Source organism: Eriocheir sinensis, unplaced genomic scaffold, assembly GCF_024679095.1.
Source record: "Eriocheir sinensis breed Jianghai 21 unplaced genomic scaffold, ASM2467909v1 Scaffold23, whole genome shotgun sequence".
Lineage (NCBI taxonomy): Eukaryota > Metazoa > Arthropoda > Malacostraca > Decapoda > Varunidae > Eriocheir > Eriocheir sinensis.
In genome coordinates this window covers 952,009-966,589 of record NW_026111532.1, presented here as the reverse complement: position 1 = coordinate 966,589, position 14,581 = coordinate 952,009, and the positions used below count along the sequence as shown (strand labels likewise).

The 14,581-nt window shown below is 45.2% G+C and overlaps 1 pseudogene; it reads left to right on the top strand.

Annotated features, from left to right (window-relative positions):
* The window catches only part of LOC126990976 (uncharacterized), a 45,238-nt pseudogene that overhangs the window by 13,539 nt on the left and 17,118 nt on the right, over positions 1–14,581 (top strand).

Here is a 14,581-nt window from a genome sequence, read left to right as displayed (position 1 = left end):
TTCTGTGTCACCTTTTCCGTCTTTTTTTATTTTTTTTACAACAAAGGAGACAGCTCAAGGGCATAAAAAAAGAAAACAATAATAAAAAAAGCCCGCTACTCGCAGCTCCCATAAAAGAATCAAAAGAGGTGGCCGAAAGAAAGGTCAATTTCGGGAGGAGAGGTGTCCTGATACCCTCCTCTTGAAAGAGTTCAAGTCGTAGGCAGGAGGAAATACAGATGAAGGAAGATTGTTCCAGAGTTTACCAGCGTGAGGGATGAAAGAGTGAAGATGCTAGTTAACTCTTGCATAAGGGGTTTGGACAGTATAGGGATGAGCATGAGTAGAAAGTCGTGTGCAGCGGGGCCGCGGGAGGGGGGGAGGCATGCAGTTAGCAAGTTCAGAAGAGCAGTCAACGTGGAAATATCGATAGAAGATAGAAAGAGAGGCAACATCGCGGCGGAATTAAAGAGGTAGAAGATTATCAGTAGGAGGAGGAGAGCAGATGAGACGAAGAGCCTTAGACTCCACTCTGTCCACTTTGTCATTCTTCCTTTGCCATCTGTCACACCCAACTCTTCCGCCTCTCACCTCAACTATTTCCAAAGGCCAAACATGAGATGAATCGGGTTCTCGTGAGTGTTGCTTTACATTCATGGTATCTGTATCAGCTTTGTCAAACTACCACCACGAGGGCCATACTAGTACAACTACCTACTCATGGAAATGCCCCCCACAACTCCTACGAAAGCTTTGTCAAATAAGTGTGCTTTGTCAAACTACCACTAAGGTCATTCAACTACCTAGGTAATTCATGGAAACGCCCCCCCCCCCTCCCCCCCCCCCCCCAAACTCCTACGAAAGCCTTAGCAAATGAATGAGGGTGTGCCGGGGCGCCGAAATGTTCAATAATATGGTCAGGCACAGAGCCCAAAGAGTGTATGGTGTAGAGAGCTTTTGATTTACTCCTCCGAAAACCTTGGGAAATGTATGGGCGTGTGATTGGGCGGTGAAATCCTTAACAATAGAGCCAAGTACAGACCCAAAAAGATAGGATGACGAAGAGAGTATATGATTTACGCGCGACAAAAGATCTATTTCTTGCCCCCATGATCTCTTTGTACGGTTCTTCTTATGGGCCTTTGCTTATTAATCTAGCTCGACCTACCAAGCCACTCATACTACTCCCCTTCATTCTCCTTATTGTGTTCCTCCTCCTCCTCCTCCTCCTCTTCATAAATGACAAGGCCTATTCTGCCGCGGACATGATATAGTGGTTATTGGTTTGTCAGGTTCAGGCTTTGTACTCGTGTGTGTGTGTGTGTGTGTGTGTGTGTGTGTGTGTGTGTGTGTGTGTGTGTGTATGTGTGTGTGTGTGTGTGTGTGTGTGAGAGGTGGGGGGTAAGGGAGGTCAAGAAAGGTACTCAAGCGAAAAATTGGTCTTCAAATAATTAGATGGAGGAGGAAGAGGAGGAGAAAGAGGAGAAGGAGGAGGAGGAGGAGGAGGAGGAAGAGGAGAAGGAAAAGGAGGAGGAGGAGGAGTAGGAGGAAGAGGAAATAAGAAGATTGATTAAATAAAGTTTTGCTTCTGTTCTTATTCTCCTTCTTTTTCCTCTCTTTCTTCTTTTCTTCTTTTTTTCTTGTTCTTTTTATTCCTGGGTCTTGTTCTTGCTATTCCTGTTCTTTGTTCTCGTTCTCATTCTTACTGATAGGATGAAACCAATAAAAAAAAACCATAAACAAAACCATTTACAACAATACTCATCATATACTTTTTCCCTCCCTTTAATTTCACGGCTGCCAGCATTCTCTCATCAATGTCTACACCAACACTAATACTTTCACGGATACAAAAACCTTTATTTCCACCCTGTCGGTAATCTGTCAATCTTCCTGTCAATCTGCTATGTTAATCTTCCGTCAGGCGCATATCAATTCTCTATCCTTTTTCCATATTGTGTTGCGCGGACTGGCAATGTTTACGATATCCACAAAACTAAAGGTATACTACTAATACTAATAATCATAGGAGTAATAATGCCATCTGTTTCCACCACAAAGAAGGTCGCCGTGAGCCCTGCCAAACACAGTAGCCAGGGATGGATGCGTCTCTGAAAACATTCTTGTCTTTTCTTCTTATCTTCCTTTTGTCATCGAAGTCCTGCTCTCTTGGCCTCGTCCTTTCCCTTTGTCATCCAGGTCTTGTTGTTCTTGTCCTGTTATTATTTGGTCTGTGGTCTATTAGTTATTATCTTATGGTGGTTTGTCCGTGTGTGTGTGTGTGTGTGTGTGTGTGTGTGTGTGTTGGCGTATAGGAACAGCCTCACACACAGGTATAAGGTTCTTTATTTCCCTTATTCGGTACCACAAGGGGAGTGACACGCGTAAATTGAGCCGCTGGAATGTAAATAAGGGAAGGGCATTTGAGTCTCCCCTTATGTATCCTTAAGCTGTCCTCTTCTCTCGTCTATCGTCTCTTTCTCTCTCTTGCTCTAATCTTCTACTGTCTCACTTTCTTGTTCTTCTTTTCTCCTCTACTCTCTTTTTCTCTTGCTATCCCCTCCTCCTCTACTTTCTCTTTTTTGCTCTTTGCTCTTCCTGTCTCTCTCGCTGAAAACGCAATATACTTGGGTACGTGCAAGAAGTTAAGGCTTTTGTAGGTTTATGACGCAAGTGTGAGTGAAATAGGAAGAAAGAAAAACAAGAGAGCATCAACGTTAAGTATCTAGAACTGCCTCAGGAAAAGTAGTGAGCAAATACAGGAATGTTAGTTTTTAGGAGCAGCGAGTAGCGGGCTTTTTTTTTTATTATTGTTTTCTTTTTTTGTGTGCCCTTGAGCTGCCTCCTTTGTTGTAAAAAAAAAAAAAAAGATAGATGTGAAGATGGAAGTGGGAAAATAGCTCATCACAGAGAAGTTATTAAAAACGTATTCAGTGAAGGTCAAACTGTCAATGGTTCTTTCTTTCATCTGCGTGTCTCAACCGCAGGGCATGTTAGTTACGATTGCTATGTCTGTCTCGTCCGCTCATTTCAACCGTTCTTTCTCTCACCGGTGTCTCCTCCTCCTCAGGGCATGTTCTCGTACGCGCTGCGCCACCCTCGTAACCCCGCGCAGGATGGCATCATGAACGAGACGGGCCTCACACCGCTGACCCTCGCCTGCCGCCTCGCCCGCTCTACTATCTTCAAGGAGATGCTCGAGCTCACCTGCATAGAGTTCTGGCGGTACTCGAACATCACCTGCAGCGCCTACCCCCTCAACGCCCTCGACACCATCAGGCCCAGCGGAGAAACGAGTGAGTGGAGGGATACAGAGGAAGAACGAAGGGATAGAGAGGACAGTATAGGATAGACGTAGAAGGGAGAGATTGAAGGGATATGTAAGGTCTGTATTCACCCTCCTCAACGCCTTGGACTCCATCAGGATAGAGAAGAGGAAGAGATAAATGAATAGTTAAGAAGTTAGGGGGGATAGAAGACCAGTACTCACCGTTCCAATGCCCTCAAGACCAGCATATAAGCGAGAGGATGAATTATATAGATTGGATATAAGGGGAAGAGAAGAATCAGGAGAGTGAGAGATAAAGGAAAGAAGGAAAAGATATATAGAAAGACCTTTTAACCGTGGAAGAGGATCGGGGGAGGTAGAAAAGGGATTGGGAGGAAGAGGAAAGAGGAATAAAATGTACAGATAGATGGACCTTTTTCGTTTTAGACTTTAGGCATCTCCCACACCTCGTAAAATGAGGAACACCGTCAGCATAAGCGAAGAAGTAACCGCGACAGTGAAGGGAAAGGAAAGGAGAGGAGGGTTGAGGGAGAGAGATAAGGGAGATGAGACACAGGATCGAATATCACTTACATCGCTTATACACTCCTTGAATTTACATACCGCCGCGACACTGAGACGAGGGAGCGAAAGAGAGAGGGAGTGAGTTGAAGGGTATAGAGAGAGGGAAAGGGAGGTGGGTGACGAAAGAGTGAAGAAGTAGAAATAAAGGACACCGATCACATAACCTTCTGTGTCCTACTATACGTGAAATGAAAGAACGGAAAGGGGATAAAAGAGAGGAAGAAAAAAATGCATAATGGATAGTTTAAAGGGAAGAAATGTAAGTCCTATGTGTTGGAGGAGAGAAGCAGAGAAAAGGATAGAAATTACTTAAACTTCTGTGTCGTGTGTTAGGGAAAAGAAAGAAAGGGAGAGAATCAAAAAGAACTGGGTAATGGATAGGTAAAGAAGACGTAGAGAAAGACACACAGATATAGATACAGAACAGGGAGAAAAATAAGAAAGAATTACAAAGATTTACTCACAATAATACGTAGTGAAAAGAAACAGACAGACAGACAGACAGACAGACGACAGACAGACAGACAGACAGACACAAACCGAAAGTCACCAGACGAAACTGAATAGATAATGTTCGACTTCTGAGCTCCTAATGGACTCTGGCAATGTATAATAGAATAACCAGTAATGCATAATGTATAACCCAGCCAGTATTGTGTCCATCCATCTCCATATCCCTTTCCTGCTGGCACTCCCACCCTTCTCACAGTCCCCCTCTTTCTTCCTCTCCCTCAAAATGGATCGTGTTCCTTCTAAGCTTTTCAGTAATGTATAATGCAGTAGCTAGTGATGTTTAAATATAAGCCAACCATTTCCTTTTCACTCTCTCGCTCTCTCTCTCTCGGGTTGTAACTTGACTCCCTTAATTATCACTCTCGTTCCTTTTCTCTTTTCTTTCTCCCTCAGGCTAAAACTTGCAGTCATAATCATCTCTTTTTACCCTCTATATCACTTTCCCATATTAAAACTCACGCCTCGCACACTCTCTCTTCCCTCTCTCCCTCAGACTGGAACTCGGCCCTCATGATCATCCTCAACGGCACCAAGAGCGAGCACCTGGATATGCTGGAGGGCGGCATCATACAGCGGCTGCTCGAGGAGAAGTGGAAGACCTTCGCCAGGGTGAGTCTCGACTGGGGAACGCCGCTCACTAGGTCCCTTTTCTCTCCTCATTCGTCTTCTTTTTTCTTATTTCTGTTTATTTTCTTGCCTCGACTCATTCCAGAAACACTTCCCCACTCTCGTCTTCTGCTTTTCTCTTCCACTTTCCTCTTGCAGAATCAATCACTTACTCTCCTCTTCCAGAAATACTGTTTTTTCCACTCTCCTCCTCCATTATCCTCTTCTCGTCTCTTTTACTCCTTTTCCACCTCCCTCTTCCCTCTCTTCTCTTTCAATCTTTTCTCCTACTCTCTTCTTCCCTCTCCTCTTGAACTCTCCTCTTCCAGAAGCACTCCTTCCCTCCTCTCAGTCCCCTCCTCCTTCCTCCCTCCGACCTTCATCGACCTCTTCTCCTCTCCTACCTTACCCACATCGTCCAATTCTTCTCTCCTTCCCTTCCTCTTCCCACCTCCTCTTCCACGCTCTTCCAGAAATACCCACTCACTCAGTCCTCTTCGTCCGTCCGTGAGGTTCTTCTTCTTTATTTTTTTTCTCCTGTAAGATCACAAGATGTTTAATTAAACATCTTAACGCACATTTCAGTCCTCCTCCTCCTCTCCTTGGCCTTCTCCTTCCACTAAAACTCGTCTGAGTTCTTCCTCCTTAGCAACCAAACTACCTACCTTCTTTCCCTCTCTCTCCATCTCTCCGTCGCTCTATTTCTCTTTCTCTCTCTTTCTATCTATGTATGCATCTGTCTATATATCTATCTATCTATCTCTTCTTACTTTCCTAATCCCTAGTCATGTATTTTATGCCATTTTCTTTCTACTTACAAAATGCTTTCTTCTTTGACTGACCTCCTTTTCCTTTTTCTTGAAGTCTTATTACCAACTCACTCAGATTTTACCCTCGCTTATTTCTTTATGTTCTACCTCCACGCTGCCTTTTTTTTCCTCCTTCCTCTTCACTCTTTCTTATGCTGTTTACCTTCCAGCTCTATTCTACAAAATGCTTCCTTCTTTTTCGATTGATCTCCTTTCCTCTTCTTCAAGTCTCAAGCCGTGTACTAACTTTGATTTTTCCCTTCATATTTTCCTTATTTTCCTTAACGTTTACTTTTTTTTTACTAATCTCTATTCCTGTTTTCCTTTCTTCGTTATTTGATTACCTCCTTTTTTCCTTCTATGACCTTCTTTTTTCCTTCCTTCTTCGGCTGACTTCCTTTTCTTCAAGTCTTTTCCCCTTTTCACTCATATTTTCACCTTACATTTTTTTCCTTATTTTCTTCCATGTTTCCTTTTTCCTCATTCCTGTTTTCCTTTCTTCGTTTTTTGCTTTCCTTCTTTCCTTCCATCTTTGGCTTCCTTTCTTTCTTTTTTCTTCAACTGACCTATTTTTCCTCTTCTTGTCCTATTCCCAACTCATTCAGTATTTCCTCCTTACGTTCCCTTACTTTTCTCTGCGTTCTCCTCCTTTTCCAATGCCGTTCCCCTTTCTGGTCAACCTCCACCTCGTCCTTCACCTAATCTCCTTTCCCTTAAGTCCATCCTCTTCCCAAGCCACTCCCCGCTCATTTCTTTTCAGCGTGTAGGCAGCCTTTTTGACGGTATGGAGGTCGCAGCATTGTGTCGTAACGCCTCTCTCTTGGATTACGTGCCGCCCCTTACATGTAGATTGACAGACGGGCAGTTGGAGTTTGCGTGTGAGATGTTCTTTGCTCTCCTCGACTCTTCTCTGAATCTCAATGTCGTCGTACTTTTTACTGTTTCTCTCCTCCTCATCATCTCCTGTAATATAGTTCAATGTTCTTATATGCTCTCTCCGACTCTTATTTTCTCTCAACAGGCCTTGCATTAGAATCTCTCCCCCTCTTCTCACTCAGATAGAATCAGAAAAAAAGTAATATAAATAAAACAAGAGACATGTCACCAAGGACCTACTCGGAGGGGAAAGAGGAAAAGGAGGAGGAGGAGGAAGGAGAGGAGGCATTCTAGAAGGAGTAGGAGGTGAAGGAGAAGGAAGTCTATATACAATAACAACGCCAACACACTTTACCACGACGGGAAAAACAACAACCACAACAACACCGAAAATCAGCAAGGCATCTTCCTCCCTACTAAATCTTCCCTAACTACTCGGCTCGTGGACTCATCATCAGAGGCTCTAGGGAGAACGGGAGGACTTACAGACGGGGAAAGAGTCGCCAAGCCTTGCCGCCTCGTCCTCCAATTTTCTCCCCTTCACTTCACTTCGCTGCCCTTCCCTCAGTGCCGGCTGTAATAACACGCTGAAAAATGCTCGTGGTAGTAGCTAAAAGGGGTGTAGGAGGAGGCTGGACTTTGCTGTGTATCCTGGGGATGTTCCTCGGCGCTCCACAGTATATTCAGGGCCTCCTACAGCGCCTACTTCTATGTATATCCTGTTCCTTCGTCTGTATTAATATTGTCTCTTTTCTTGATATGTTTTTGGGTTCTATATGATATTCGGTGTTTCCTTCAGCGACTTCATCACATTTCTTATCTCCTTCGTCTTTAGCAGGAGTTTGCTTGTTTAGTCTTTTCAATCTCCTTCCTTCTGCACCGCCTTCTACCGAGTCTATCTCCTTTCTCTTCTGTTCCTTGCATCTTCTTCCTCAACGACTTATTCTGCGTCTCCCACGTCTCCTTCCTCTTCTGTTCCTTTCTTCCTTGCTTCTTCTTCACCGCCCTTCTTCAACCGTGTCTCTTTCATCTCCTTCCTCCTCTGTTCTTTCCTTCTTCGGTAACAGCACCCCATAAGTCTTAGTGTTGTTGTTGCTGGTGGTGGTGGTGGTGATGGTGGTGGTGGTGAGGATTCGTTCGCTAAGAGACAGGTCAGATAGTATGAAACGATGACACTACTACTACTACTACTACTACTACTACTACTACTATTACTACTACTACTACTACTACTACTACTACTACTACTACTACTACTACTACTACTACTACTACTACTACTATTACTACTACTACTACTACTGTTCCTACGACCTTTCCCATTGCTGTGTATCTCTTTTACTGTTTTATTCCTACTGGGTTGATGGTTCTTATTTCTTTTGTCTTCTGTTATTTTTTATTGTTGTCTTTGTCACGTCTCTGTTCTTCATAAGGTTATATATGTCTGTTTTTCTATTTATTGTTTTCCAGATAATTTTTAGGTTAGTTTCCCCTTCCTGTGTGTGTGTGTGTGTGTGTGTGTGTGTGTGTGTGTGTGTGTGTGTGTGTGTGTGTGTGTGTGTGTGTGTGTGTGTGTGTGTGTGTGTGTGTGTGTGTGTGTGTGTGTGTGTGTGTGTGTGTGTGTGTGTGTGTGTGTGTGTGTGTGTGTGTGTGTGTGTGTGTGTGTGTGTCTCTCTCTCTCTCTCTCTCTCTCTCTCTCTCTCTCTCTCTCTCTCTCTCTCTCTCTCTCTCTCTCTCTCTCTCTCTCTCTCTCTCTCTATCTATCTATCTATCTATATCTCTCAAAGTTTGTATTCATTTCCTCCGATTTTCGAAACTTTTGTCTTCTTTGTTTTCTTTTTTTCCTTTTCTTGTCTTTTTCTTTTTGTCCGAGGTGTTCAAGAAGGCTTTTTCTCGTAAAGTTTAGCAATTTTCTCTTTATTTTTCTCTTTGTTTCTCTTTCTCTCTCTATCTATCTCTATATCTATCTATCTATCTATCTATCTATCTATCTATCTCACATGTCTTTATATTTCTTCTCTTCTTCCTTGATCTCTCTTTTCTCCTTTTCTTTTGCATCATCATCTCCCTTCCTTCCCTCCCTTCCTCACAATCCTTTCCTCCCTCCCTACCTACCTTTCCTCCACCCGTTCAGTACCCTCTCTCCCTTCCTTCCTTCCTTTCCTCAAATTCCTCTCCTCCTTACCTTCCCTTCTATCGCTCCATTCTTCTCTGCAATCCTTCCCTCCTCATTTTCCTCTCCTACCTTCCCTCCATCGTGCCCTTTCCCCTCCCTTCCTTCCTTTCTCCCTCTTCGCCCTTCATACCCTCCTCTCCATACACTACCTAACCTCAACTCTTCCCTCTCTCTCTCCTCCACAGAATCAGTTCCTCAAGCGCCTCGCCATCATGTTGCTCCAGCTGATTCTCATGAGCGGCGCCGTGTACCTCCGACCCTGCTACTGTGGGCCCAAGGACATGGACAAGGTAGGTGTGTGTATGTGTGTATGTATGTGTGTGTGTTTATGTGAAGTATGTGTGAAGGGGGGAAGAGAAGGAGGAGCAGGAAGAGGAGGAATTGGAGAAGCAACTGGAGGAAGAGGGGGAGTAAGAAGAAAAGGAAGAGGAAAAATCGTATAGGCCTACAGTGAGAGCGTGATCAATTTTCTCTTATGTCAATGTCCTTTATGAGCCTCCGAGACTGTGTTTGTTTCCCCTCATGTGTTGTGTTGGTGTTGGAAGGCTCTGGAGGGCTCGTCATATAAGCTTCTCTTTTCACGTGACTTCTGTGTCTGTACTTTCCTTTCTCATTCTCTTTCTGTTCACCTCTTCCCACCCTACCTGATCATGCACTTAACTTCCACCCCTTTGCTTTCTTTTCCTGTTCTTCTTTTCGTTCCTCTCCTTCTTCTATCTCTTCTTTGCTTCTTTCTTTCTATGTAATTTCCTTCCTCTCCCATTCTGTTCCCTCCCCCTTTTCCCTCTCTCCTTCTCCTTTCCCTCTTTGCTTTCTCTTCTTTCTTTTCCTGTTCCTCTTTTTGTTCCTCTCCTTCTTCTATCTCTTCTTCTTTCTTTCCATGTAATTTCCTTCCCCTCTCTTTCTTTTCCCTCTTTCTACCTTCTCCTATACCTCATCTTTCCCTCTTTCACGTTTCTTCTTTCTCTTCTTCTTCTTCTTCTTCTTCTTCTTCCTGTTCATCTTCTTTTATATCAACTTTTCTTCTTTCTCTCCGTCTGTAAGTACTGTTTTTATCACTTTGCTCTTTGTCTACCTTTTCCTCCTCCTCCTTCTCCTCAGTTTGTATCTCTTTCATTTTCTTCTCTTCCTCTTCAACTTTTTGGTCTCCTCCTCCTCCTCCTCCTCGCTGTTGTAATCACCGTTGTTATGTTCTTTCTTCCCCTCCTTCTCCTCTTCCTCTTCCTCCTCCTCCTCCTCCTCCTCCTCCTCCTTTCCCTCACAAATGGTAGGTAATCCCAGTAATTGCAAATCCACCACCCGATGCTTTAGACAGGCGATTGAATGCCTCTCATTAAGCCTACAACCTTCTCTCATGTAATTATCGACAGGGTTTAATTATGTAGTTGAAATCCCTGCTACGCGTTCTACTTTGTGTGTGTGTGTGTGTGTGTGTGTGTGTGTGTGTGTGTGTGTGTGTGTGTGTGTGTGTGTGTGTGTGTGTGTGTGTGTGTGTGTTGTGTGTTTTTATCTGTCTCTCTGTCTATCTGTGTGTGTGTGTATGTGTGTGTGTGTGTGTGTGTGTGTGTGTGTGTGTGTGTGTCTGTCTGTTTAAGTCACTCTCTCTGTCTCTTTTTTCTCTCAGATTTATTGTCTGTCTTCTTATCGCCCGTTTCTGTCTAGTTAGGGAGATGATAAAGTCTCCGTCACTGCCCGTCTGTCTGTCTGTTTCAATATGTCTCTGTCTGTTTTTGTATGTGTGTGTGTGTGTCGATCGATTGCTATAACATCTAAAACTATGAATAATGGCTGATATACGAACAGAAGCAAAGAGCCCAAATATCTAAGAAACAGTTGAGGAAGAGATAGATAGATAGATAGATAGATAGATAGATAGAGAGATAGGGAGAGAAAGAGAGAGAAACTGAGAGACTGAGAAAGAGAGAGAGATCGCTTTTATTAGAGTTAATCTGCCATGTCAACCGAGGAGCCGAGGTATGTCCCGTCTTCCTCCTCCTCCTCCTCCTCCTCCTCCTCCTCCTCCTCCTTCCAGAGAGTCATTAGAAGGGAGTTTAATGGCTGAAACGGGAAGGATTTTTTGCCTCATAATCTTGGTTCGTTGCTCCTCGTCCTGAGCGAGTGGTCGGGCGAAGGTAATGCTATGGACTCTTCATTTAGATCGCCCTGATTGACTGTGGGTGGGAGAGGGGGAGGGGGAATAGGGGGTAGGAGGGGGACGGGGGTTGTTTTGGGAGGGGGCGGGGGCGTATGTGCGTGTGGGGGGAAGGGGCAGAAAGGGGGAGCTTGTATGTGTGTGTGGATGGGTTGTGTGTGTGTGTGTGTGTGTGTGTGTGTGTGTGTGTGTGTGTGTGTGTGTGTGTGTGTGTGTGTGTGTGTGTGTGTGTGTGTGTGTGTGTGTGTGTGTGTGTGTGTGTGTGTGTGTGTGTGTGTGTGTGTGTGTGTGTACGTGCGCTTTTCCATTCTCAGACACAGATAGGCAGACACATTCAGACAGAGATTCAGACATAGAAAGAGAGAGGGAGAGAGATGATTCCCTTGACAAACACACATATACATTACTTACATTGGATACATATATACATGCACACAACATAGATACATACACAGACAGACAAAGAGACAGACAGACAGACAGACAGACAGACAGCGTGACGTATCTTATCCTGACATCTCAATCATCTTCAATTTCCCTAGGCATTCCATCTCCTCCTTCTCTATCCCCTCTCTCTCCCTCCTCTTCCTCCTCCTCTTCCCTTCCCTTCCCCCTCTCCCTCATCACTACCTTCCACCCTCAAATCTTTTCATCTTCCTCCCTTCTCTTCCTCCTCCTCCTCCTCCTCCTCCTCCTCCTCCTCCTTCATTTTAATAGACATGGTATTATTTGTTCCTGTGACCTATCCTTTATTTGGAAAACTTCTTGAGTCATTGTACGATCGACAGGTAGCCTTTCCTTCCCTCTTTCCACCTCTCCTCCTCCTCCTCCTCCACCTCCTTCTTCTTCTCCTTCTCGTACTCATTCTTAGCTACGGTACACACACACACATACACACACACTCTCTTTCTCTCTCTTTGCTTGGTCCATCATCCATTCTCTCGTTTTTCTACTTTCTCTTAGTTCTTTCATCCATCTCCACCTGGTTCCCTTCATCCACTCAGCCGTCTCTTTCTTTCTAATCTGTTCTTCGTCAAACTCTTCACAGTCTGCCCTATTTTCCTTCCTTTCTTTCTCTTCCTTTTCCACTCCTCAGTCTTTCTTTCTTTTCTTCCTTTTCATCTTTGCTCTTTAAACACTTCGGAGGTGGTCAGTTTCTCTCTCTCTCTCTCTCTCTCTCTCTCTCTCTCTCTCTCTCTCTCTCTCTCTCTCTCTCTCTCTCTCTCTCTCTCTCTCTCTCTCTCTCTCTCTCTCTCTCTCTCTCTCTCTCTCTCTCTCTCTCTCTCTCTCTCTCTCTCTCTCTCTCTCTCTCTCTCTCTCTCTCTCTCTCTCTCTCTCTCTCTCTCTCTCTCTCTCTCTCTCTCTCTCTCTCTCCTTTCCTCTCTTTTTTTTCTTCTCCATTTTTGCTCTTTAAATATTTCAGAGGTGGTCAGTTCTCTCTCTCTCTCTCTCTCTCTCTCTCTCTCTCTCTCTCTCTCTCTCTCTCTCTCTCTCTCTCTCTCTCTCTCTCTCTCTCTCTCTCTCTCTCTCTCTCTCTCTCTCTCTCTCTCTCTCTCTCTTTATTTACACAGACACTTGGTTACATCAGGGCCTAGTACCTATAACATTACATTATAAGGCGGCACTAGTTTCTAGGCTAAAGGGAACATAGCTGATATCCCCTATCTGAAAGCCTAACCTGGTCACAAATTGTTCAGCCACTGGTTTACAAACATGTTATATTGTTGCCGGTGTGTGAACTGCTGAGGCAGCTGACCGGACGCAAGGAGACGGTTCCATAACTGCACGTAAGTGTTTATAAACTGCTTCTGGTAGTGAGGCGTCCGGCATCGCTGTACCACCAGAGCCGTTGGAGCCGCCTCCGCTGACCGGGTGTTGGCTGTCACCTCCCGTTCCGGCTGGCGCAGCGTCCTCAGGTGCTCCACTCCCTCCTGCTGTATTTTGTACAGAGTGATGAGGCCGGCCACGTCTCGCCGGTGTTGGAGGGTCTGCAGGGTCGGTAGGTGCTCCGGTTGTCGATCCGTGATGATCCTCCACGCACTCTCCTGGATCTTGTCGAGGAGCGCGAGATGGGTACTGGCAGCTCCCCCCCACGTTAGGCACGAATACTCAAGGGAGGATCGGATTTGTGCCTTGTATAAGACCTCGCGCCCTTGACTGTCCATCAGCCAGGAGATTCTGGGTAGGGACGTCAGCTTCCGTGAGGCTGCCCTTGCCAGCTGCTGGATGTGCGTGCGGAAGGTCAGCCTGGAGTCATATGTGAGGCCCAGCACCTCCACTTCCTCACGTGGCGTCAGCATGAGTCCCTCGAATTCAAGCTGGAGGTCCACAGGTGTCCTGGCCACTACCAGCAGCTGAGTTTTTGCTGGGGCAAACTTCACTTGCCACTTACTCCCCCAATCTGCAATTCGCCGGAGTGTGGCTCTTAGTTGGCGTGCTGCCTGGGCCTGTCCTCCTGGCTCTATTTTGTGAGTCAAAGTGATGTCATCGGCGAACGCTTTGGCACTAGGAACAAGATGTAGGAGGTTATTTATGTACATGTTCCATAGTAGTGGCCCGATGACGCTGCCTTGTGGCACGCCAGCGTGGATCCGTTGTGGGGAGGACTTGTACCCATTCAGGACCACACACACACACACACACTCTCTCTCTCTCTCTCTCTCTCTCTCTCTCTCTCTCTCTCTCTCTCTCTCTCTCTCTCTCTCTCTCTCTCTCTCTCTCTCTCTCTCTCTCTCTCTCTCTCTCTCTCTCTCTCTCTCTCTCTCTCTCTCTCTCTCTCTCTCTCTCTCTCTCTCTCTCTCTCTCTCTCTCTCTCTCTCTCTCTCTCTCTCTCTCTCTCTCTCTCTCTCTCTCTCTCTCTCTCTCTCTCTCTCTCTCTCTCTCTCTCTCTCTCTCTCTCTCTCTCTCTCTCTCTCTCTCTCTCTCTCTCTCTCTCTCTCTCTCTCTCTCTCTCTCTCTCTCTCTCTCTCTCTCTCTCTCTCTCTCTCTCTCTCTCTCTCTCTCTCTCTCTCTCTCTCTCTCTCTCTCTCTCTCTCTCTCTCTCTCTCTCTCTCTCTCTCTCTCTCTCTCTCTCTCTCTCTCTCTCTCTCTCTCTCTCTCTCTCTCTCTCTCTCTCTCTCTCTCTCTCTCTCTCTCTCTCTCTCTCTCTCTCTCTATCTCTCTCTCTCTCTCTCTCTCTCTCTCTCTCTCTCTCTCTCTCTCTCTCTCTCTCCTCTCTTTCTTTCTTCTCCATTTTTGCTCTTTAAATATTTCAGAGGTGGTCAGTTCTCTCTCTCTCTCTCTCTCTCTCTCTCTCTCTCTCTCTCTCTCTCTCTCTCTCTCTCTCTCTCTCTCTCTCTCTCTCTCTCTCTCTCTCTCTCTCTCTCTCTCTCTCTCTCTCTCTCTCTCTCTCTCTCTCTCTCTTCTCTCCATCTTTCTCCATCCCTTTACGTGTCAGATTATGGACAAAAATGCTTCGACTCTTCTTCTTCCTCTTTTTCCTCTTCTCCTTCCTCCTCTTGTTTCTCCTCCTCTTCCTCATTTCCTTCTTCACTGATCAGATATTGTTCTTTTCTTCTCTTCTAATCCATTTTCATAATTCTTCTTCTTCCCCTTTTTCTTTTTTCTCCTTTTTCTCT